This window comes from Cyprinus carpio, chromosome A4 (genome assembly GCF_018340385.1).
Source record: "Cyprinus carpio isolate SPL01 chromosome A4, ASM1834038v1, whole genome shotgun sequence".
Taxonomy (NCBI): domain Eukaryota; kingdom Metazoa; phylum Chordata; class Actinopteri; order Cypriniformes; family Cyprinidae; genus Cyprinus; species Cyprinus carpio.
This window is the reverse complement of record NC_056575.1, coordinates 9394454-9422170: the sequence shown is the minus strand read 5'-3', so window position 1 is coordinate 9422170 and position 27717 is coordinate 9394454. Positions and strand designations below refer to the sequence as shown.

The 27717-nt window shown below is 37.2% G+C and overlaps 1 pseudogene; it reads right to left on the bottom strand.

The window, feature by feature from the left end:
- Positions 1 to 375: 375 nt before the first annotated feature.
- Positions 376 to 27585, bottom strand: LOC109067149 (annotated as a pseudogene).
- Between the last annotated feature and the right edge of the window lie 132 nt (positions 27586 to 27717).

Sequence of the window (27717 nt, the reverse complement as noted above, 5' to 3'; positions counted from 1 at the left end):
TAGACTTCAAAAAGCCTCCAACCTCCCTCACACACAGTCAATCCTAACAACCTCAGGCAGCTATCATCCATACAGAACAATCAGTGTAAAAATAATCTGCACATATTACCAAACTAATATCAAATTATCTTTTTATGTATTCATATAGGATGTTAGATTAATAGATTTAACTGTATTTGTGTCATACTGTCATGTCTAATTGGTATTTTGTCTGGTTTTCACTTTTTTCCACTATTAGTAAATTAACATTAGCATTAGCATTTAACTATTAATATTTTTTTTTTTGTGCAGTCAATTCAGATAATGAATCAATCAAAGCCGTAATATCTTTGTATGCTGAACAAAACTGGAAAACCTGAAAACCATTATTTAAGAAGGAAGGATTACAAGACTAATTTTTGAGTTATATAACAATAATTTATTATCCTTTTTTCCTCATGTAGCACACCTAGAACACATAGACCTGGCTACAAAGTTGTTTTACACATCAAAAAGAGACTAAAAACATGACAGCAAGATTACTCAAGGTGTCTCTTCACAACCTGTGGTAGAAAAATGAGCCTCTATACAAGGCACAATGAGAGTGCTTGACTGATATACAGACTGGGTCATTTGGCATTATAAAGATGGAATAAGATAACTTATTAGACTCAAAAATATAAATAGTGTTCATACAGAACAGTACAAAAACCGTACGTATTGTATATAATACCATTAAAATGGTAAGATCGTGCGGTATGTCAAACGACTCTTGTAAACCCATTAAACTGCAATGAAGACCTTTACCCATGAAGATCTTGATAAGAACAGTTACAGATATTTACATTTCAGTTTTAAAAGATGTAATGGCAGCAAAAGCCCGTATTCAAGTACTGTATTTTATATCGCATGGAAACTTGCCATTTATAAAATACAAATGCAAATGCATGGAAAGAAACACTACATTAAACCACAATGTAGTGCATAAAATCCTATTAAAACTGTCTTTTATACATTCTAGTACGAAAACACGGCGAGGTCTGTAACGGTAGTGTCAACGTGTCAATATATCAAAAGAGTTTTTGAGCATTCACATTTCTTGAAGTCTTGAGTTTAGTTGAAATGAGTTTTCACAAAGTATTACTCCGTTTCTCAAAACATGAAAAATATCTGCATCTTCACCTTTATAAAATGGCCACTTGGAATGAGGCAAGTACATAAACCGAGACAGCCTTGGGTCATGTTCTTCACTATACTGTGGTGACAGAAAGGAAGGCGTTGTGAACTTTGGTGCCCTCGGGGGCTCGTGCTCCATGGCTCATGAGCTCTTGAATAGTCATCCAGTTGTCAAGGATCTTCTTGTTCCGCTTCTTCAGCATCTTCTTATGGCTGAGCTCCAGGATGCTGACTTCTCCACTTGCCGTCCCCATGGTCTCCCTGAGGCACTCAAGCCGGCTCCTCTGCATGAACTCTCTCCTGCGCCGCTGTTCTCTGGCCCGTGCTAGCTGCTGCTTGCGTTCTTCTTTACTCCAGTACCGACCCATTTTCAACTCGCTGACTGTGTCGTCATCTGTAGTCATCCCACCGCTGCGTTCCTCCCGGATCCTTAAGGCTCGTTCACGCAGGATGCGGTCTCGTGCGGGCCGACGTGCCACATACCTGGTTCCGTCTGCTCGTACTTTGACCTTCCATTCAAGTCTGCCAGGTGGCGTGGGTCCAGCCCGTCCACGGAGGCTGAGGAGGCTAAGCTGGCTCTGGGAGTACTCAAGAGAGGAAGAGGAATGCTGTTGTAGGAGCTGTAGGTAACTCTGGTAGTGTCGTGTGCTGGGAGGCTGGGTTGTGGAGTTGCTGTGGTAGGGCGAATGGTAGTGACGAGCAGTTGCAACCCCTTTCCGGTTTCTATCTTTCTCACAGCGCTCATCATCAGCTGGAAGCGCTGGATCTGACTCTGAAGGGTTGCTGGGGCTTTGCTCCAAGCTGCTGGAGAAGGCCTGACTGGGTCCTTGTGAACCAGGACTGGTGATGGGGGTCTGTAAGGGTGGTGTGGAGCTGGTGTATGTATGGGCACGACTGCAAGTAGGACTACTTTGGCTGGGTAATGACAAGATGGGACTACTGTAGGGACTCTGCAATTGTTGGGTACTCCGAAGGTTCCTCTGGTTGGTCATATGGACTCGACGCTGTAGAGAGTGATCTGGTGAACATTCTGTTCCCAGTGGAGTTGAACGGGAACTTTCAGCCGTATTGTAGGCACTAGAGCTGTCTTTATCTCTGAGCTTCTCACTTTGTAGTCTCTCAGGATGCTCATTAATATCCGCAAGCTTGGCACGACGCAGTCGATTTTCTTTATCCATTCGAGGAGAGTCGTGCTTGCTCCTGCGCAGCTGGTGGGCTTGCATGATGCTCTGGCACTCACGTTCAATGCTACGCAGCTCTTCGTTGAGCATGTGCAGCTCCCGTGCCACTCCGCTTCCACCCTGCTCCGTCAGGCTGCACTCGATAGTACTGCTTCGCCTGTAGACCAACCCGCACTCTCCACCATTACGGATCTGGCACTTGAGCTCCAAGAGTTGCTGAAAATGGTCACACTCCACCCCATTCTCGCTCAACCTGCCCTCCTGACCCTTCTCCTGCCTGGTTAAGCTAATGGTGTCCATAGGAACCAAATGCGAGCCCGATTCCCACCTATCCCGAAGTTGTTTTTGAGTCCGTGTTTGGGGATGAAAAAGCAATTCATGTTCAGAGCTTTCCTCAAAGCTGCATTTTACACCACTGTCTTTCTCCAGAATGGTAGAGGAACATGTTGCTGTATCAGTACTTGCTGAGGCATCCTCATGTCTTTTAGACTGCAAAATAAGAACAGACACAACCCCTTAATGCCTGTCTTAACATAAGACTTGGTCCTGTGGAACTTTTGGCAAATATGGTCACACTTACCCGCTTTACACAACCTGCTGTTTGAAGAATTCCCTCCTTTTTCTGTTCTTCTAAAATCTCCATTTTCAGCTCCTCTAGGAAATCTTGATGGTCCTCATCAAGCCAGCTTCCATCCATCTAAGAGAGAAGATCCCAGTAGGGTTCACAATTTTTGGATTAACCAAAGGGTCAAGGTTTGGCATCTCATGACTACTAGATGCCATAGTAGATGACATAACTACAAAAAGGATCTTTTTACTTTGATGGCCATTCAAAAACAGGTGCATATTCTGGTGGAAGATTTTTGTATATGAATATATTTTCATATGAATCAGGAATATCTCCTTATACTTTGGTAGAAATTTTGTTCTTAAAAGCATTAAATGGACTTTATAGTTTTCACTATTTGCTGCCTTTGAGATCAAAGTTCAGGATAGTCACTAGTGAAGGGTTTTGGGATCAACATCATTTTCAAGTGAGTTCATCATTCTCTAGAGAAGTTACATAGCATTTATGGCTCAGGTGACTGGCTCACAAAAACATTTACATTAAAATGCCACACAAAGAGAACTGTGGCACTAATGTGGGTTAAGATTGGCTACCAGTCTCACCTGTCCTTCAGGTCTGGTGACAAGCAACACTATGGATCTGGAATTTTCATTTGAGAGGAGAGCAACAGCCTCTTCCCTGTTCTGCACATCATGACCATTTATCTGGAGGAAACACGGACACAGAGAGACAATTACATACACACAAAGATAATGACAGAGTGTCAGGATTTTCATACTGGAAGCACACTTCATCAGTGACAGAAGTGGAGCAAAATTGCATTTCCTCACCCACCCCAAAACTAGGCCCCCCCTTCTGAGATAACAACCTCCAGTCAATTATGCATTTACTGGAGGAGAGACTTTGCATCGATTACTAAGACTGCCGACTGGGCTGCAGGAGCCACAGCATTTATAAAAAGCTGTTGTGGTGGTACACGCCCAGACACACAATTAAGCAGCCTTTGACAGGTGCCGTTCATCTTTTCTTCTATAGAGTAATGGCACTGTCAAAAGAAGATAATAGGGGTGGAGAGAGTGAGACAGACGTGCACTGAACCACTGTATTCATCTCCCTCACTGTTACATCCACAGATGCCTTGTGTCCTTTGAATTTCGCTCTTTCTTTATCTTCTTTTACTCATAAATTCTCCAAACCTTTAACCCTACTGTCACTGCTGAATGTCACACCAGCTTGGTCTACATTATGCAAAAGCAGAACCATTTAAAAATGATATTTAAGTGCAATTTATCATGGTTTTCAATTTGACTTACTAGCAGCTAACAACTTTTGTTCAAGATTTGTATAGATACACACACATACCACTATATACAGTGGGAATTCATTATATTATTATATTTTAAATACATTTTGTTTTATATTGATATATATTTATTTATTTATATATATATATATATATATATATATATATATATATATATATTTATTTATTTATTTATTTTGAATTATGATTAAAAGCAGAAGTAACATTTTTGTTTGTGCAAAACCTGATGATTTTATAACGTAACATTCCAAATAAGCATAGTATGTGTACATTGCAAGCAAGAACATCTGACCTTATAGCAAGTACATATTTTTTTTTTTTTTTTTTTTTTTTTTTATTATTAATTATACACCAATTAATCCAGCATGTTACCAGAATTTTGGACACACTGTACCTACTACATCATCAAGACCATTATCTGGATTTATACGATGATGGAAATACCTTGTTGTACAGTTAGGTTGTGAATGAGCACTTGTAAATGTGTGTAACAAAATTAAATGCATCCCACCTGTAAAATTCTGTCTCCCTCTCTGATGCGTCCATCCCTTGCAGCTATGCTGTTGAGCTCGACCTATCAACAGCACAATAAACATGGCATCAATATGTAAATTGTCATAATTCATCTGAACACACCAGCAATAATTCCCTGACTTATCACAAAAAGAATTCAATATTGTAATAGATTCATTTGCATATCTGTTCAAAAATGAGAAAAATCAATTCGTTTCAGACTATTTACAAAAGAAGGCAATATAATGGCCCCATATAATATATAATGATTGGAATTGAATACTGCACAGAATATATAAAGGATGTGCGAATATTTTTCTTGCTTCCCTCTCACAAGTATTACATATTTATATATTCAGAAGAATTTATATAAGAATCTATGCTGGTTAACTTTGCAGTATATCGACGGGGATTATACGCATTTAAATGCATTTTTAATGATTAAGATTTGCATAACATACATAACTTTTCTGTAGGTTGTTTATGATACATTTTCTGGAGATGATACAAAAAGGAGAAGCGATTTAACTTGTTTGATATCAGGTGCTCCACATTTACATATCTCTGAGCGAGAATTGTGTAAGAACAAGCAACATCTGTACAATAAAGTAGAATTCTCTCTGTCGAAATGCAGTCCCTTTTTTCAGCCTTTGTTTTCCTTTTGTATGTCAAATAGGTGAGAGATAAAAAAGTGCCGTTTTACACTCCACAGGAGACAGGAGGGGAGCCATTCATTGCTAATTAAAATCAGCAATTAAAACACTGACAAAGAACTGTCTGTATGCAGAATTATTTTCCAAACTTGACTTGCTCTCTTCATGCTTGGCTCAGTCCTGGTAGACTTTCGTCTGCCATTTGAACTTTGGAAAAGAGGAAAATTTCCCATATTAAATACTTTTCATTTCAGTGAAGGTCTACAGTGATGTGGGACAATGAAAAGGGATCAAACTGAGCTTTTATCTTTTGATTACTTTTCAGAAAATTTAAATTACTGTTAAAAAGGGTTTAGTCCGATTAATTTGATTGCCTGCATCAAATTTGATGCTCAGTGCCACATCTTACAGGTGACTTCAGCGTCTGCTAATGAATTAAACACAGTTCACCAAATTACCATTCTTCGTTCTAAACACATTATTCAGATTGTTTTCATTAGATTTTTTTCTGTGAGATGAAATGATGTATTGAAAAATGAAATGCTGAGTTTTAATTTTCAGTAGATGTTTGTGTGTCTATAAAAAAAAGTCACATGGTTTGCTAAAGGAGATGATTAACCTTCAGAAAATGTTGAACTTGGACAACATGAACTATTTTATTGTCCATCCATCACCAGTTTTACAAATAGTTTTACCAAATTTTGGATATGTGCAAGTAAATTTTAAAACCCTGTTTTTTTTTTCAGCAATAAACTTTGCAAATAGTTTTACCAAATTTTGGATATGTTGAATAAAAAATAAATAAATAAATAAAAAAACATAAAAAAAATAAAACACTCCATGTCAAAATGATCTACTACCCATCTTAAGTGCGGTAACAGAGAGTAAGACCCAGCTTTTCCTGGCTGTTCATTCGACAGAGTTCAACCTCCTGTAACACATAAACATCCAGATATATTAAAATACACGAGTCATCATCACATCCATTCAGTTCAAACCTAACAAAACCATACAGCTTCCTGTTTCTTTTGTATTTCAAGGGCAAGAAAGAGGAACAGACATCCAGTATGAACAGAAACATGAGAAACTATGAGCTCATCTATACTCAAAGCTCTGACAATTACCTTTACACTCATTTTCAAGGCTTTTATCTTCTTTTGAAAGCAACTAGTAAGAAAATACTGCAGCTTCACTTTAGTTTCATTAATTAAAATGCTTTTAAGCTTCTAAACTCAACAACCGATTACATTGTTTCAGAGTAGTCAAGTCATCTTAAATGTTTGGCTTTAAATTAGAATGAAAAGGATGACCAGCAATGGTTCCTTCGCCTACAAAGAACATCAAACGTGTCCTATAAAGATGCACCCCCCTGAAATATGATATAATCAAGCAGGCAGAGGGGGTTATATGTTAAGAATGGGAGTGACAGGACTGCATCTGAGAGACATTCATCTGTCAAAAGAGAGCAGTTAGCCACAGCTCGACATCCCAGTAACACCGGCCTCAGGCAGAACGGCTCATTTATCGGTCGACGCTCCTGACCGAGCACTTGCATCATACATCAACTACCCCACCCTCCACATTAACCAGATTTACCACCTCGACTATATGAGGTTTATTCTTTTCTACCACAAACACTTACACCGCACTGTCAAGTATCCTTATTTGGCAAATAATTTCTAAAAATGATATACCAACATGTTCCTGGCCACATCTGAGGTGTGATAAAAATAGGCTAACTCTCGTATTTCAGCTGAATCTGGGTTACTGTCAGTCTGCAAAATGGATGCAATTCATCACCAGCAGCTTTAATGTGGCTTCATATTGATCTGCTCGAGAGGCTCAGCGATACTTCATATTTTCTGCAAGTCTATTGTTCAGACCACATGCTCATCAAAAAGGATCAACCAAGCCGTTGAGCAAAGTAATCCACACAATCTCCCTTAAACTACTGCAGCCGGCGATGAAACTGGCAAATCGCAGTGATAATTTTATAGATCATAGTATTAATCCAGGATATGTGCCATGTTCGGAGAGCTAAAGTGGTTCTGTCAGACTTTCCTCTTGGCCTGATATGAAGGATGTCCTCGTGATGGACAGACTGAAGTTATCTCGCATGGAAGAGGCTCATCCGGGCATGAAGCAATGCAGACTAATGCAGGACCCATGGAGGACAGTTATCTCTGCTTCTAAATCTTGCATGTAGCTACTTATGCACTATGCAGTTTTGATTTACTTTGCATAACAGATCCAAGAACAAAAATATGGCACTAATTTGCTAACAGAAAAACTATTACTGCTTAATAAAGAAAATATAAAATATATCCCAAAATCTCATTATTTTGATGAAACGTGTTGAAAAACTATCCTTCAATTATTACAAACAATAATAATGATTAATTAACAAATATGCATTTGTTTATCCAAAATGAGCACAAGATCCAGTAGGAAAGAACATAAATGTCACTAAAATAAAACTAATTACACCTCAGTGGAGTCTAATCTGCCCCCTGTTTATTAGCCAAAGTGATAATGGCATCGTTTGAGGGTTCTCCATCTGTAACATGCTACTTTGAATCATTAAAAGAGAAGGAAAATGCCTTTTTGAAACTCTTATTTTTGATGTTTTTACAATTAAATGAACCTATAAAACTCTTTCTGTTCACATTTCATTCAGATTATTTATTGAAATAATACATAAATAACAACAGTATAATGGTCTGTAAATAATAATAATAATAATACAAAATAGATAAGGAAGTACTCATGTATTTCATGTGTTTATGTATGTTTATGTTTTTTCTGGATAAAAATAAATCTGCTAACTAGATGTTGTAAATTATGCGAAGCATGCAATAAAAATAGCTGTATTTCTAAAAATAAATAATTAAAATTTAAATGGCTTTGGTAAACTGTTAATTTATTTATTTCCACAACTAAAATAAAACTGAACACTAAGCAAAGTGTCACAATTGTGGTAAGACTAATTAAATGAAACACATCCTTTGACCATAAAACTCTTTCTGTTAACATTTAATTTAAATGGATGTATTTATTTCTTTTAAAATACCACAGAATAGATAAGGAAGTATTCTTGTTTATATATATCTATATATATATATATATATATATATATATATATATATATATATATATATTTTTTTTTTTTTTTATATATATATATATATATATATATATATATAGAGAGAGAGAGAGAGAGATTTTTTGAACATTTGAGACGCATGTAAGGTCAGGTGTAAATAGCTGGGCTGATCATTAGTTATTGGGTCACCCCAGGTGTATATACATTACTATTCAAATTGTTTCAGAAAGCATTTTACTTACCTCACACTCAAATTCAACTGCCCTGTCCACCTCTGCCTGAGTGCTGGCCACATATTCTGGACAATCAAAATATTCATGCTCCATAGTCTGAATGGAATGACAACTAGAGAAAGAGAGAATGAGAGAAACCAACATTATACACTAGGTTAGTTTTATGCCTGATATGCCTGAACTATAGACCAAGCCTGAAGCCATGCGCTACACTCCACAAAAGATAACAGAATTTGTTTGTAGTCTGGGGCCGCATGTAATTACAAACAGTAATCATTAATCTGTTAACACATCAAGCTGGGGTACAATTGCAAATGCACTGTTCCAAGATCCTAAGCAATCTGATTTTCTCTGACTAAAAAATATTGACACACACACACACAATTGAGAATCAATACACACACACACACACACACACACCAATGAGCTGAATCTTTGATTTTGCAGACAATCAGATTAGCATAAATAAATCCAAACAAAACACATGCACATAAGGAGCTAAATAATCAGATGTGGCCTATCATCCCCAGTCCCATGCCTTATTGGACAAACTGAAGCACTTGGAAAGCTGTAAAAGGGTATAAAACATCAAGAGAAAGCTCTGTGCCAGCATGTTTGATATTTTAGCACTCCATTAGGTTTTAATCACCCTGTATACTACTCATTACAGGAAATATATAAGGGAAGCCACTAAAATAATTACACATAGGCCCTGACGTGAATTTTATGACGGCAGTGGGGGATATTTCATGGGGAGGAGGGGGGTAATGGCTGCTGCCTGGTGATGAAGAAATTCTAGATAATAACATGCACTGGTGGGACACCATTATGCATACTCGGATGGTAAATAAATAAATCAATAATGATACAAATAAATAAACAAATAAATATACATATAATTTTTTTTTAATTATATTATACACACGCACACACACAAACACACACACACACATATATATATATATATTTTTTTTATTTATTTATATTATATACATCAAATAATATTATATACATAAATAATAAATTCAAATATTTTATGTTTATATATAATTGTATTTATACAATATACTTCCCTTATATTTGCAACTACAATTATATTTGTAGAATTCTATATCATTTATTTACATTTTTATTGTTATATTTTATTGAATTAAAATTCCCTAATTAAAAATACTACTACTACTACTATATATATATATATATATATATATATATATATATATATATATATATATATATATATATATATATATATATATATTTAATCACCCTGTACACCCTGTATATATATATTGTATGATATAATGATATAATGAAAAATACACAGTACAATAAACAGTATGAGGATTAAGTCTAAATCTAATTAACAGTCTTGGCTTAACATTACCTGTCCGACAGCAGGAAGGGGCAGATGTCTGGCACTGGTGGGGTGGTGGGTCTCATCTTAGCCAGAGCCATGATGTGCTCAAAGGTGATGTCTGTCTGAGTGCACACATCCACCACACACACTTCCTGTAGGTTGTTTTGGTTCCGGGACGAGGGACCCCGCCTCAACACCTGCTCCACAATGGGATCCTTCCGCATGGCCTCCACTGTTTCCTCATGTCCAGACTTGGAAAATTCACGCCCATTCACCTAATAAGAGGTGGAATCCATAAATATCAATAGAATTAAAACCACACAGACACACACACACACACACACACACACAAACTTCTGGGTTATAAAAGTAGCATAAAGCATTACATGTTTTATTTAATTATTTTCAGTTTTTATATTATATTTTTTTTATTTACTATATTATTTTGTTATTATTTTAAAGGGCATTTAAAATGTTTATATTAAAGATTCCAAGAGACCTCCACATTCTTAAGCATGCTTGTGCAGCTCTGATATATAGATTTCATAAGGGACCAAACAGTGTGCGCAATCATAGTGACATCTGACATGTTGCACCTGAGACCTGACACCTGTCAAAGCCGCCCCATCAGAATTCACTCACCCGCATCAGCAGGTTCACTGCCAGACCAATTAAATGAGCTTGTTATAAACCCAGAGTACTCAGCCTTTTGACCATTTATTTAAGACAGAATCATACCCGAGGGAACACACAAACCCCTTTACCTTTATGCTGTAAGGTTTGTGAAATAACTGACAGGTCAATACTCTACATGGTATTGCTGAAAATAATTTTTTGACTAGTATAAACTTATTTTACTGGTCCACAAACACAAAAACCCAACAAAAATCAACGAAAATAGAATGTTATGCAATGCAATGCAATTAAAATAAAATATTTCAAGTCAAAGAATGTAGACAAAGTCAAAGAGTGTACTTATAATGCACATTAATTCATGCATATTGTGTCGTATTGTGGATTTCATCATACAGGTGAATTTATTAGCTAATGCTGAAAAAAAAAAAAAAAACTAACCTACATTATCCACAGTGACACTTCAAGGCTGGAGCTACTTTACACATGATTTATTCTAGACTGAGTAGTTTTCCTTCAGCTATGTGGTTCCTGTGAGGCAGAACTGAAAACTAGCCTAATTATACAGGACTTCCTTAAGATTCCGTACCCTCATTTCACATTTCTTGTGAAAACCAACAACAAAGAGTGGCCTTTAGACCATTTTCATCTATTTTCTTTTGTTTTGGGGGATCGCTTAGCATTTGGAGCCTCAGGCTGTCAGGACAAGTACAACTGCTGTTGAACGACCTCAACATTCGACACAACATGACAGGGACCTTTGCTCTCAGACATTCATCAAGTAATACTGGCATCCTGCAACTTTCCTTACAGGAAGACTGAAGAGCAAGGGATCATCGGGCTAGATGCATCTTACCAGATGGGCCAATTAGTCCAGTGGTAACTAGGGAACAGTCAAAATATACACACAGAGACGGAAACGCTCTACCTGCTGAGTCTCGTCTTCAGAGCTGGCTGGGGTCATCTATGCAGCAAACTCAACAGATGCGATCCTCAGCACTGAGAATAATACTTGTGTCTTGTTGAAGCTAGTTACATTTATTTAGACACAACAGGTCTGGTGATGAAATAAAGGAAACTAAAACCTTACACCCACAAAAAATATGGCAGCATGATGGTTAAGGCAAGATGGAACAAATGGGAATAAAGCTATTGCTTCACTATTGCTTTAGGATACAGTAATTGATGTCAAGCATATGGCTGTACATTTGTTGAGAGACATACTGGATATATATCAGCCAATGGATATTTATGTGCATAGGCTTATTTCCTTTATTTTTACAGTTAGATTACCCTTTACCATCATACATCTTCTAATGATCACTCAGAGTTAATTTGTTAATTTAAAGTAATGGTTAAAAACTTTGAATTGTTTAATTGTTTTCATTTTTAATTGTTGAATCACTGGACTTTTAACAAAAATAAGCATGCCATGGTTTGTTTTCAAGGTTGGCTACTTGTTTTATGCTCATAACATATGTTACTTCCTAAGGGAGTGGTTTAAAATCAGTTAGAGTCAATGAATAGCCACGGGTGGAGAAACAGCCCATTGATTTCTATAGATTTATATCTTGTCTAAAAGATCAGCAGGTGAAGAAACTCTGGAGTTCACATTGGTTAACTTTGATCCAGAGCGATATGAATTTAAAGGTCATTAATATCAATGAAACGTGGCCGCCAAAGCTTCACCAACCCACCTCCACATTCCACCTCAATACATGACTCTGAAAAGGTCAGGTGCCACCTGGGTTTGATAACAAGGTCTGAAACTGGATTGTACCGCAGTCACCTCAGACCCATCATATTGATTTCAGACTTACAATACCAGCTCTGCCTCAAGAGTACCATGTAGTACTGTACATCTGAATGCTGAAGTTCAGAGCAGAATCACAGCTAACATCAGTGGTGGAGAGTGCAATATGTATGTGTGTGTATGTGTGTGTGTGTGTGTGTGTGTGTGTGTGTGTGTGTGTGTGTGTGTGTGTGTGTGTGTTGTCGGAGCTGTCATATTCATGTCAGTTCTCGCCAGGTGACACATATCTACAGGCTTGTTTATTTTCTCCAAGCTGAATGATTTGGCACAGGTGAGATAAGTACAAAGAAGTGATAAGACTTCATGTGTGTGTGCTTAAACACATGTGGCATGAGAGATAAGAATTGGATGAGAACCTCTTGGCCAGGCGACCAAACAGTGGAAAATGCAACAGCTACAGGCAGACGCACACACAAACAGCATTATGTCAACCCAAAAAGTACTGACAGTTGTTGAGAAAACTGACAAAAGAGGTAAACACTGGTGAAAGACGCCTGACTATAGTCTTTTATATGGCACATTTGTAAGGGTGTCACACTTTGAGTTTCTCGACACTGTGAATCCAAAAGGAATAAAGCCATGAGAGCATAACATTGTGAAATCCCACCTGGGTAGTGTCAAGCAATCAGAAAGGATTCTTCAGGGTATTATGTGTGAGCAAAAACACAATATCTGACACACGATGCCATTCACAACACCGAAAGCATCTTATCTTCATTTTGAGCACACGGCGAATGGCTCAGTCACCCATCGATTCACTGTAGGAGCTCAATGGCAATGGCACATGGAAGTCTAATCAAAAAAGAAAGACTTCCTAATCATTACAACTTATAATTTCTGTTGAAAATCTGAATTTAGCATATTGCTTTAGAGCTCAGACTCTCTTTTTCTCTATGCAGCTGCATAAAACGCCCGTCGACATCTCGCTGTGGAAGAGGAACCACACAGATTCTGTGACACACTCTGTTATTATTCTAATTCATTTTCTTCATTAGATTTACTTGGAGACTGATAACTAACTCGCTGTGTCGTTAACTATTCAGATATTCAAAAAGAGACTATTAACTATTTGCATATGCTATTTTCCATGTCGTCTCTGCACTGATTAATCAACGTGGCAAGAAATTAATGAGAGGCAATTAGTCCCCTAACGAAATGCATGACTGAGTGAGAGATGGAGAGAAAAAAAGTGCAAGGACTTTCTGTATAAGTGAAATTTGGTGCAAATTACTGTCGATGTGTGGCAGCAAAAATGGAGTTAAGTCTCATTACAAGTATAATCCAAGCATACTAAACAGACTGCAAACAAACAAGCAAATTGAGCAATTTAGTAATGATAATAACTTGGGCTAATTATTTAAAATAATACTCTATGGCATTCCCACACTTTATTCCCACCATTATGAACTTGGTGTGAAAATTTTTGACGAACCTTAAATTGAACAAACAACATATTTATAAATTAAATATTTAAAAAGGAACTATCAAAATACTTAAATATTTAAATATATTTAATATTTAATAATATTAAAACATTATTTAATATTATTTAAATAACAAATACAATATTGAAAAAAGCGCTAAAATATTGGTTTATCCATCCAATGACATTGTGTTATCTTATTCATATTTATATGCTATTTTTATATATTAAATATTTAATAGCTTTTTGTTTTCATTTTAATTTTAGTTTACGTTTTAATAATTTTGTTATGTGCTTTTTTGTTTTTTTTCTAAAGATTCCTAATTAATTTGATTCATTTTTATTTCAGTTTAGTTGTACTAATTTAAGTAATTCAATATAAACATATTTTAGTTAGTTGTCAAAGCAACATTTCTAATATTCATTTAAGTTTCACATCTCATTTTTTAATTCTATTTCAGCTTTATTTCAATTACCAAATTTTTTTAAACTTTTTTACAGTTTTATAACAGTTTTAATAGTTTATAACTAGTATAACTGATGGCAGATGAGTTTTTTTTTTTTTTTGCAACTCCATTTGGTGTCGCTATTTTAACCAAATGCTATTACAAATTTCACCTCAAGTATTCTAAACCTAATTATACTTTAGAAATAAGATGTAACACATACAGTACATCACATACATAAGCATCTGCAAGTACATGCCTTCACCCACCTTGGCCCCCAAACATATCACATATACACAGTATCCCCACATAAGTAACTGTGATTACACAGTATCACCATAGAGATTCAACCATCTCTACTGCCATTGCTTATGAGTGTGCTGCTTTTGCATTTAATTCAAATTCCTCTTTGGGGACAAAGAATTACTCCTCAAAGAGGTTTTCAGTGGGAGTTTGACTACACAACACAACGCTGACAGAGTTCACCCTGCAGGCGAATGTCTACCTTTCACAACATAATTAAATTCTCCATTAGCACCAACCTTGGTTTGATCCTCCGAGGGGTATAAATGCCTCTCATTCTTCTCTATTTTTTCAGCTACAAAAATAAATAATGCATTTGAAATAGCAGGCACATATATCATAGGGAGCTGTGTATGTCTAACTAATGAGTGCTTCAGCAGGACCCAGCCATGGATGACATGGGTTATGACAAACTGCATCAACAAAACGTTTATTTAGTCTCAATGCTTCACTACAATAACCCAACGTAAGCACTCTCAATATGTACGATCATACCGCATGCTGTCATAGAGTACATCATGTGTACTGAATCTAGATGTAGGGAATAGTTTTTCCATTATAGTCTACAGGAGTGTGAATAATTGAAATATTTTCAGAATGAGAACAGATTTTTGACAGGGTTGTGTCTCTTTGTCCACATTGCCTGCCCTATTTCGAAGACTTAAACCTAACATGCTACAACACGTAGGGGCTTGTTGCTCTTCCTGGTCACTGTTGGATTTCATCAGAGTTGCTGTGGCACTAGAAATTGCAAAGGAAACGACTTTGTATAGGTTTTCCAAACACTTCCACCACCTGCAATTGATACCTCTGCCTCCAAACTGGTGGAGCCAATCGCTGCGTCCGAAATTGAATACCTCCCTACTACAGAATATAATTTGTGAAAAACAACATTGATGCAGTACATTCGAATTTCATTCACACTACTAATTTTTTTTATGTTTTATAGATAATTTTTTTTGGTTGTTGTGAAGAGAAGAAAGTATAGTTCATTTTTTGTGTGTAAACTAGCCTTTCAAAGTATACTCCTTTGATAGCATGTGTGAAAGCAGGCGGTTGACACATGCATCTTTTTCCAGTGTCTGATCTATTTTTCTCCAGAGGTTATGACACATAAAAATGCCTTTGTACTCTTAAAAACTAAAGTTACACCTCTCATAACCCTCTCAAAACCCACACAAGTGCTTGTCAATGCAGGCGTCTGATGTTGCAGTCTCTGCTATTTTGTTGTTGTTTGTTTTCTTAGTTTTGTTTTCTACTATGAAACAACAGCCCGGGCCAGTGCTGCCACCTTGTGGAACAACTGATTAGTGCAAAACAAATTCAGTGCATCCAAAAGACGCAAGGTGACAAAAATCATGTAGTGCACATACTATTCTGGTGACAAAATTTGTGTCATGCACACTGTATGCAGATCCTCATGTATGCGTAAAAACCTAAGTATACTTTGGGCTAAAGTTCAAATTCAAATATAGTTCCTACTCGACAGTATGCGATTCTGAATGAACCAAATGTCTCTAAGCTAGTCAGGATGTTCAAAATAAATAAATAAATGTAAAAAATCAAGCAATTGCTAGCATACTACTCTTACTAGTACACTACTATTACACACTTCAGCTTTAAATCTTCTGATCTTCAAAACCACTGATCCTTATTGAAGCAAAAAACTGGACCAAGGCCTGAAATTAGCTATTGGTTTTGCTGTGCAGTTGAGCTCACTTCAAGGTTCACCAATAAATGTCATGGCAAAACTGCTGTGGAACAAGCCAACATTAATCATAACAATCACCACAACAGAACAAGGCTATGCAATACAACAATAAAAGGAGGGAAGACCTAAGGTTCAGGGTTAAACCTGCCTTTTTTGTACATGCTGACTCTCACTTGACCTAATGCTAAAAACTACTGATTGTTCCTGAAGGGCAATGAACGTGGTGTCTTGGCCTGAGAAATGCCTGAGAAATCAATCAAGTGAGCCAAGGAGAGTTATGGGTACTGCACTCAGGCTGAGAGAGGGAGAGCACAAGAGACAGATTTGAAGGTGATTTGTCGTTTCAGTGGGTATGCTTCATTATTTCAGCTGATTTCTAGTAAGAGTGTCCCACCATGCCTCACTAATGACTTTTAATGAAGGACTCTGCTCTAGAGAGACGCCAGCTCTATTCCAAAGCCTAGTGAGCTGCCTTTTAAGGCAGCATATGAACTTTCATAGAACAAGTGAGTGTTTTGGAATGCTTTACATAGGTAGCAACTCCATGTGCCACAAAAATCAACTCATATTTGATTTCAATACAGTTTGATGTTACCATGTTACTGAGCTTACCATGTTACATTGCTCTAATAAGTATAAAAATACTGAATAATATACTAATAAATTATTTTTTATTTCATTTCTGCATTTTTGTTTTCGTTGCACACAAAAAGTATTCTGGTAGCTTCATAAAATAACAGTTGAATCACTGATGCCACACGGACTATTTTAACGATGTTATTACTACGTTTCCTGGCCTTGAACGTGGTAGTTCCCTTGCTGTGTATGCAGGGTCAAAAAGCTCTCGGATTTAATCAAAAATATCTTAATTTGTGTTCCGAAGACGAACAAAGGTATTACGGGTTTGGAATGACATGAGGGTGAGTAATTAATGACAGAATTTTCATATTTGGGTGAACTATTCCTTTAACATTTAAAAGATTAAAATTCAAAAGTGTGACATTCCTCTAGCCACGGATTTAACTTCTCAGTACAATGCATTCTGTGGTTGTCTTCTGGATTCAGTTTAAGAGGAAACTGTAAGAAAGGTAAGCCAAAGATGATGACTGAATGGTACAAAGAAGAACAGATGGATCTAGTGTTCTAGACACACAGTCTAATGTAGCGGCTTATCTTCCACTGTGAACTTCATTCATGTTTCTCCCTTTCAGATTGACTCAAATAGATGTAGTACGTCCGGTGCCAGGGGCTTATTGTCTGGTACTTCCTCCTACACACATTACACAAAGATTAACCTTACATCTGCCATCATTAAAGGCAGGAACACCACAAACAATAGCCATATATAGGCAAACACACACACACACACACACACACACACACTATGTACCAAGCAATATTTCTAAATTAAATCAAGGGAAGGATAGTAAACTGCTAATCCAATGTATCATGGTTCAAGAGGAGGTCAGAGTCTGTACCAGTGACTTTCATACATTCTGACAATGCATAAAGTAAATTTTTGAGTTCTGAACCTAAGTGAGATCTAGTTGTTAGCATCATCAAAATATACATCTACATTACAGAAAGACTCCTGTTGCTTTATTTTTCCACTATAAAAGCACAAAAAGTCGTGTTGCACACTTGCGTGCCAATTCAAACACATTTCTAGACAAAAACATAGTAATCAAAGACCACATTATATGGTGTGAATCTTTTGTCCTGCATCCCATGTTTGTGGATCCAAAGCCTGATGAATGCATCTGGCAGTTGCACATAGGCTGGCACAGGTCGGTCATGCTCTGTGTATAGCTAATTCACCACTACAGGTGTGGCACATGGCGGCTGCCACCATACGTCCAAAACCGACATCTGCTCCCCATCAAACCTGAAGCCCAATATTAAAATTAATAAAATAACCAGGAGCACAAACACAGCATTTAATAGGCAAACCTGCACCTTCTGAGTAAAACCTGGTACATTGTGTGAGAAGTTCAATTTGTAAACGACAGATATAAATCAAATTATAACAACCCTTTAATGAGCTACCAGCCGTGAGATTTTTTTATCTTCCTAAACATGTGTGTAATTCCCGGCTCTTCCTGTTACATGCCAATTAGCATCATTCCTCATGTGTTGAGTGAGATTCCACTAGGTGGATAGAAAAATAGCACACGCCTTCACACCTGAACAGTCTTCAAGAGCACATCAGACGTGTGTGAATGGACATCCAAACACACGCTTGCTTAAAGATCTTCTCTGACTCACGCAGCCCCATAATGCACGCCACACTGGGTTGTTTTACAGTGCAATTTAGCTCCATTCAGCCTGTCAGCAGTCAGTCAGCACCTGTTTTTACAGTTGCTCAACGGATGACTTCAAGAATGAATTGAAATAGACATGGAAGAATTTGAATGAACAAATAAAAAGACAGAACAGTATTTTTCATAGGATAGAGCAAGAATATGGGATACACTTGTGACTTCATTAATTTAATATTTATCATTGTAGATTGATATTACATAATAATAATATAATATAATAACAAATATATAGATGAAAATTCAAATTTTGAGATTTATTACATTTATAATTGAATAAATACACAAACATAAACAAATAAATACACAAAAAATTGTATAATAAATAAATAAATAAATAAATGCTGTATAGTTGCATTCTCACCAGTCAGCATTTCTTAATGTAGATTTATTTAAAAATAAAAATATATATAACATAACATACAGTACATGTTTGATATTCACTTTTTACTCCAGTCAATATTTCAAAAAGCAGCTTTATTTGTCAATTTATCTATTGTCTATACAAACAAACAAACAAACAAACAAAAACAATAAACAAGCAAACAAACAAACATTTTTTTAAAACATTTATGGACTTCACATTTAAATTCAAATTTTAAGAGTTTTGAAGTAGACATTTGAAATTAACAAACAAAATCAATGCTTGAGTAAACATATTTGAATTTCTGACCTTAAAAACCTTAATATATTCCTTAATATATATGTGACAATTCCCCCTATATGACAACTAGCCTGGTCTTTTCCATGATATCTTCCTTATTATGCCAATATGAAAGCAAACAAAAGGACAGAAAAATGCTAATTTCCTGGAAAGGATCTGCTGTAAGACTTGAACCTTACTGATGTTTCAGAAAGCAGATCTGGTTACGGAGTGGAGACTCCATGGTGTGCCCCACAGATGGGCCGCTTGATACTTAATACGCAAACGGACGGCGAAGGAGACCTCAGAGAGCTGCTAATGACTTTTCAAGCATGCTAGAAAACCAACTCAAGTTTGATAGTGTCACAGTATCGAATGAACATACAGAACCCTTCCAAGGCATGCAGGTTTAGACTCAATGACTGAAAAGGCTTGAGCGACAAGCAATGACAAGGGGGATCAAGGACATGTTAGATCTACAGGCTTCAATAAGACATGCACAAAATTACAGACAAGCTCCCAGTTCAACACATTACAACCAAACACAGATATGAATGATTCAACCATGCAGCAACTTCTGGCTTTGTGGATTTTTCAAAAAATAAACTCTTCAAACACACTTCTTTTACTCATTTTCCTGAAGGTCATGAAATATATAAAATGCTCACTAATTCTGACATACACTAACTTTGGATAAAACGTAACTAGTAGTAAGACTGATGATCATAATTGCAAAATTGATCATTACAATGACACCAAAACAGCCACACACAGTAGTAATGTGTGTAGAAATTAAATAATTTTTAAATAAAATGGGAAGATTAAATGCAATGGTTATGATTATTTCACTACTCATTTAGATAAACAGTTTTTGAAACAATAAATATGAAACTGTGATAACATTTTATGGATTTTCATATTTAGGAGTCTGGAACAAAACAAAAATAGTTTTAATATGAAAAAAGGCGAAATCTCAACTCTTCAGAAATGCATGTTTGTTGTTAAAGGACCCTGACTACAAGTTCAACACATTTACAAGGAATGTTTGAGTGATATCAGCTTATCATTGCCGTTGAATTAAGGATGTCACAGTGTGCTGGTGTCAGACTCAGAGGAAGTGACCCGGGCCAGTTTGTGTCTCACACTGACAGACTGTCACTCACACAGGGGGTCGAGGCCAGCCAAGAGGAACAGACAGGAGCAGTGACCTCCCTGTATGTGTGTGTGTGTGTGTGTAAGATGTGTGTGATGAAAGGTGAAATGCATCCAATTCTGTCTGCTATTGCCAGATATAAGACACCATGTATGCAAAGACACAAGGTCTCTCTCCATAATTCGGTTCTATAACAGTCCATTTAAGTGTACTAACAGTTTGAAGTTATATTGAAATTACAGTAGACTCTGATAAACATTACAATTTCAATATCCCATAATTCCTCTGCCTTCTGCTCTCTGTTTTCGCTCAGAAAATGTCTCACCTTTGCAAGAACAAAAGAACAGACAGAAAGTGGGGTGGGGGAGGGGTATCACCCACATTTCGTGTGCCGTACAGACACAAGAAGCCACTGAGATCCATTCCTGTGCCTTAACCTTGCACACACAGATACTTTATTATTTTATCTGCATAATAATCTTACCAAGTAACTGTACCACTGGGCTGAACGGCAATGCTCACAGATTGTTTTAATACTCTGAATTATCTGAATTTGTCTGAAGAGCTCTCTAACGGTAATTCTCGGCAATACACTGGCAGCTGCACAACGCACACGTTATTTCCTCCCTGGGTCCTTGGCCAGATGGGATATTAGGAATTGCCGTCTAGACGTATGTACCTGCTAATTGTGTGTTAATTACAAACGGATCAATCCACAATCCTCCAGTGCACTATAAACCTACTATATAGACCCAAATCAATGTAGAACAAATAAAGAATAAACATTCTTTAAAGTCAATGCAAATTGCCATTTGAAACCACTTTTATTAGCTTGATGTGTTATAGATTGAAAAATGATATTCTGTGAGAAGAAAAGCAATTTAGGTTGATTTTATCCATAGGAAATCATTTGGACAATGTTATCTACCTTGTCTAAATAAACTAACAATTAAGCCCCAGAAACAAAAGCTACAGTACATGTAAATGTAAACATCACAACTTTATACATGTACAGTGTGAAAAAAAAAAAATCAGTTTGTGTTATGCTGAAGATTTGACAGTTTGACAGTGATATTAAATCATTATCATTTTGGAGATGACCTTTAAGTGTTAGATTAAAGCTAAGGCAATCTAATGAAAAACAGAGGAAATTAGTTATTTTCTTACTGGTTTGTATTGTCTTAAGGCCTAAGTGACATCAGTGAACAAGCAAAGTCATTTAAAAGAGGAAGAGGACATTCTGATGAAATATTATGAATTGATGAATCACTCTGGAAAATGAATTAACAAAGTAAATTTTGATTTCATGTTGCCTTCTTTTTCACAATATATGAGGCCTTAAATGGGTTCAGCAATATCAGTGATTTTATCCAAGAGCCGTGACAAAAAACATCAGATTTTTTTTAATGCAAGATCCATCACACTAGTTCTTCTCATTAAGTCAAGTGAACAGCTGTATGTAGATTTAATGCCCTGTGTTTCATTCGTGTAGCACCCATGTGTGACGGAGGTGTAATCAGCCCCTTTTGACTTGCCAATTGGGCAGACTAACAGAGGATTGCATGATGAAGGAAAGACAAAACTCCACAACTTCTTATAATTACCAATCAGCTCTGAAGCCCAGCACTAATTACACACCAGTGTGTCTAGGGCAGACAAGCCGGTCATCTCCTTCGTGGTTCCAGACAAAGAACTTTTATTATCTGTTCTGCTGAAATCAGACTATGATTGTCTTAAGAATGAAATAGAGAGGCCAGGATCAGTTTAAGAATATAAAACGACAAGTTTGTGACAAAGGAACAAGATTTAATTTATGCATATTCATCATTTTTGGTTTGTTTGGAGTTCATAATTTTAAAAAGGAGTTCACAAATTATTCTGCCTGTTCTGAAAGGGCAAAAAAAAAAATTATAATAAACGCAAATAATAAAATGCTACTAACTGCAACTTGGCCTACTTAGGAAGAAAATGAAGTGTTTAAAAGGGGAGTTGTGAGTTAAAACCTATGTGCAATAAATATCCTGGTTGAGTGTCTGGTTGATGCAAAGTACATTTTTGCATTGCATGGATAGTGTGGCCGCATAGGTAGTGTATGATATATGGGAAAAAATGAGAGCAGAGAAGTTCATAGTGAAGACGTTCAATCTGAGGGTCTGACTGGTCGAGTGGGTTTGTTATACATATGTAAAGGTCAAGCCTGCAGTTTTTAAAATGAAATAACACAAAAAAGAAAAGGTCACCTCATAATTTCACTGCATTCATACAGGAAGCAGATCAGACAGAAGTGTAAAATCCCATGAAACTCAATCCACCTGAGCAGTAGAGACAGTGATGGCAATGATAATGACCGTGTTGGCACTTCTTATTACAGCTGATGCTATACATCTTATTAAAAATCTTTAAAAATAGTTAAGAAAAAGATTGGCTTAGTGCAACCTTGCACAAATGTATTAAAATCAATAAACCAATATTAACTAATACTAATAAATAAACTAATGAAAAATAATGAATTAATAAGTGAGTGAGTGAATGAATGAATGAATGAATGAATGAACGAATGAATGGTCTCAAAATATGGTGCATCCCTAACAAAAGTGTCTAATTTCATGTAATTAATTCAACAAAAATGTAATGAACTATCATAGATCTGTTCATGTGTGCTTTTGAAAGCTGATATTACTTTCTACATATTCACATAAAGTCTAAAAACTGGTATGGAGTAAACGTGAAACCATACACACAACAGCAGGTAATCTGGAACATCTGGTAAGGAAGATCAGTAAAGGCATAAATGACATGAGACACAGGTTTAGATGAGGTCATCTGGTCTCTTTCCAGATCAGGAGAAAAAGATGAACTCAGCATCTGTCATTTCACTAAACCAGAAAATCACCATGACCACTGAGAGAGTAGAGTCTATTTTTAGCAATAATTATGCAATCATTCCATGCATGCTAGAGCCAAAAAGAATGATATGGGCTTTAAATGAGATTTCCATCATTTGCGCACACACACACACGCTTCGCCTGGGTTGGAGTTGGCAGGGTCTGCTGATATGATCACCCCAGGGTCTGTGCTATCTGACAGACTTATCGTCCAACACGCTCACAAGATCAATCAAAACTACATGTTTCTCTGTCTTTCCCTTCTTTCGTTCCACACCCAACGCATTTCATCAGCAAGGAGCATTGTTCAAAAAAAGGCACCAGGACAGGAAGATGGATGAGAGTGTTCTAAGAGAGAGACAGGGGACATCACCCAACAGTGACCATGCCAATAAGTGAGACCTTGATTCAGGCAGGAGTGTGAAGCATCCTTACACACATACACACTCAAAACTCAATTTTACACACTCACAAAAGCCAGCTCCTTTTGGCAGGTCTCTCTAAAGGTTGCCCTCCATCTGTGATACACTGACTGCCCAGTTCACTCGCACAGATCCAGATCCATATGGTTATTAGTGCTCTCGGGACCGACATTTCCTCTGACCCTCGATGGCCACCATAGGGAGCACAGAGGTAAACTGATGCCAGCTTTTTCATGTTAATTAAAAATCACATTTATGATTTAATCAAGAGAGTTTGGAGATCTTTTGAAACAAGGTGAATTACAAATAGCAAATTTAATTGATGTAAATGTAAATGTAATTCCTGCTAAGTTCTGCTTCTGTTTTTTCATGATATCTCTGAAATTTGTGGAACTACAGATACTAAACATGAGCGGCTGAGTAAGAGTAAATGTGTGGGAGGTGATATCTCTCATTCTCCTCCCATGCTGATCCACAGACTGGAAATTACACTGAGCATCTGTCCCGATAAGGGATCCTGACCACAGCCATAAACTGCACTGCTCCCATGAGCCTCAGTGTTTCAGCTCAACTGAGTGAAATAGCCTCCATCACCTCATGCTAACACTGATTTGCTGATCAGCAATTACCACAGCTTTAGAGATTAATAGGGAAATAAATACATTTAAATAGTTGGATTTTAACAGTTGCCTCACTCTGTGCACCTTACAGATTTAGCCTAGCAGTAGATCCAATTGTAGCACAAGACAAAATCTTTAAGTAAAATCAGAGTTGCCATGGTAACAACATTGTTAAGTCATAAGTTCAATGTACTAGTCTGACCATTTTGAATGGCTGATGAGGAAAAAATTCGAGCTGAAACTCTATAAACTCATATAATAGAGTAGAAATGACAATTTATATTGTTATATTATAAACAAATCTTATTTATTAATATAAAAACATACTGCTGCCCAAAAAGAGTCAACTAATTATTAAATCCAAGGATTTACATATTTGTTCCACCCTGCGCTATAAATGTTTACACAGTTTGTTCAATAAATTTTATGCAGATATCTAATGGTTAATGCCAAGGGTTCACATACTTTTTCACAACAACGGTGTATTAATAAGCATCCACCATAATGGGTGTTTGCCATCTTGTTTTCCACAGCACTGCGTAAAATAATGCTTGGTTTCTCAAAAGCTGTCATTTTGATATTATTGAGTGTTTATATCCCCTTCAAATCAAGTCATCTGCAATAAGACTTGAAATGACATCACATATTACATCACAATGGATAAACTGCAACTAATCACAGCGATTTTGTCAGTTTGATCTGCCAGCCAAATTAAGGTGAAACGGCTCAGACCTTAAAATCCAAAACTTGATCTTTGCTGATGGAACATAAACACACAGCCAAGTCCTCCGAGGCTGAGAGTAAGAGAGAGGGAAAGAGTGCGGGAGTACGGTTCTTTGTAACGTGGCTAACAAAGAAAGAATAATACATTTCCATGGTGAGCCCATTGAGGGGCAAACACTCACACTAAACTCATAAATCTCACAGACCACCAGGGCTAACGGCACTGCGCTGCCGAGAATAGTGTCAAAATTGTCAGGAGGCGTGAAATTGCAGTGTAGGCGTGTGTTTGTGTTTATTCATGTCTGCTTCTTGTTGGGACTTCAAGATTTACACGGTGCAACATTTCTTTGATTTCTTCTTGCAAACATAAAAGCTTGAAAATTTAAATTGCCGAATAACAGAAACATCTGAGGCAATATTTCCTTGACACACTTTTGCTTCAGCTTGGGAATTCACTCCATAGAGAGTAGATCCAGATTTCCCTTTCCTTTCAACCTTCCCTAGTACCTTCATCCTTCCTGGAGACATTGTATTAATTCTTTCTCTCCCCGTTCTGTCATTTTTCCATCGAGATTTTTACTTGAGTGATTGTATTAATTATTGACCAACATGTGACATATAAAAAGTCATCTTATGTCAAGCAAAAAGCAAACCATCACCCACCAGACACATACACACAATCTCTAGGGTGTCACAGCGGCAACATGCCGCACACAAAAATGCTGCCAGCCACTATTCTCTCTATTGTGCCACAAAAGAGCAAGTGCTTGTACAAAACTCCTAATCACAGGCAATACAGCACTGTTATCAGCAAGAGGTTATCTGAACAAGTCACTCTTAACACAAGCCTGCTGTTTTGAGCCAGTAGGGATTAAACTTCTATCACCTCAGTCCAGTCGCCGACAGGGATAATCTCCCAGATTGGCTTCCACACAGACTAAAGGCACAGTTTACCATCTAATTAGGGACTAAAGCCATTTTGTACAACAGTTTAATGAGGTGGCGATCTGAGCAACATGAAAATATTATTTTGCACGCTTGGTGCTCAAGAGGGAGCAGGGACTCTGACCTCCCATGCAGCATAGGAACATGGGCATTCCTACAGCTCGGAGAAGAGCGGAGCCAGGAGTTCAGCCAGTCCGAGACTAGCATAAACCCTAAACGTTAATGGTGACTAAAAAGCTAAATTGATCTATTAACTATTGTATTGAACAACTCTGCTTCTAAGAATCTGTTACAGAGCTCCAGTGGGTGCCAACTATAAAGGCAAGGGTTTGGAAACAAGGTGGTACAAATCATGATCAGTGATTTTTTTGTAATTTGTTCAGGTCTTTGCACCTTATCCAGGCTTGCTTCTTTCTTGCAACTCTGGCAATGTAACAGTAAAAAGTTTCACCAGTGTGTGAAATCCAAAATTCTCATCCTCCTGCCTGTAAGCATCTTGTACAACAGCTGTACCGAAATGAACAAGAACATTAGTACAGTTGTAAAGGGTGTCTGCTGCAAAAACTCCTTTGATCCCTGACAAATGCTTCCAGGTAAGTCCCCAATGCAGTTGGGAATTCAACACAACAAAGAGTTCACCTAAAGAACTCTTTACACAAGACTGTGCAGGTCCAAACACAGAACAACTACTAGAACCAAACTGAATGTCTTAGAAGACACTTTTCGATAGCCCCTTGGGTACGGTTCAACCAGAGTTCGAATCCAGGCTTGTTGTCATTTCCATTCCTGCCCCTCTTGCTCTCTCCTACTTCACTTCCTATCCCCTTTATGACTGTTCTGTCCAAAAAAGGCCAAAAATGAATCTTTAAAACACAAAGTGTTTCCCAATCTTGGAGGAGTAGTGTCCTGTCCCTTGAAACAACTGGTTCTACTTGCATTATTATTATTTGTAGGCTGCATTGGATAAACAAGTCTAAATAAATGGATCCATTCTTCTAACCAAGTTGCCTAGAAAAGATAGAGAACATATCTCTAGAGATGGTAGAAACTTCCATGGAAGCCCCATCTGATCTCACAACTCAACTTCAGAAGGATCTCAGGAGTAGGTTAAACAAGTCGACTCACCTGTGCGATCTCATACAGCAGCTTGTAGTGCTCCTCTCTTTTCTGCAGCGTGCACAGGTTACAGCCCATCTCGCCGTCTCGGGTCCCCCAACAGATCTCTGGCAGTAGTGCACACAACCAGGCACACCGGGGATTTCCCTCAAATCTTGAGTAACGTCTCTCATCAGTAGGTACCTCTTTCCCAGTCTTCTTTGTGTAAAAATCATACACTGAGCAGCCTGCCTGATGTTGTAGAATTCCTTGTGAATGACTGTCTGTGTGTGTGCATCATACCCCCTCGATCTCCCTCTGTCCCTCTCTCATCCACACTAGCTAGCAGTCATCCACGCACGCTGTACTAAACCCCTCTTCATAGAGACACACCCCCTTCTCTCACTCACCCATCTCTCCCTATCTCTCTCTCGGTTCCTCTCTCTCTCTATCTAAAGCTCAGTGCACATGACTACACCTACACTAGCTCATGA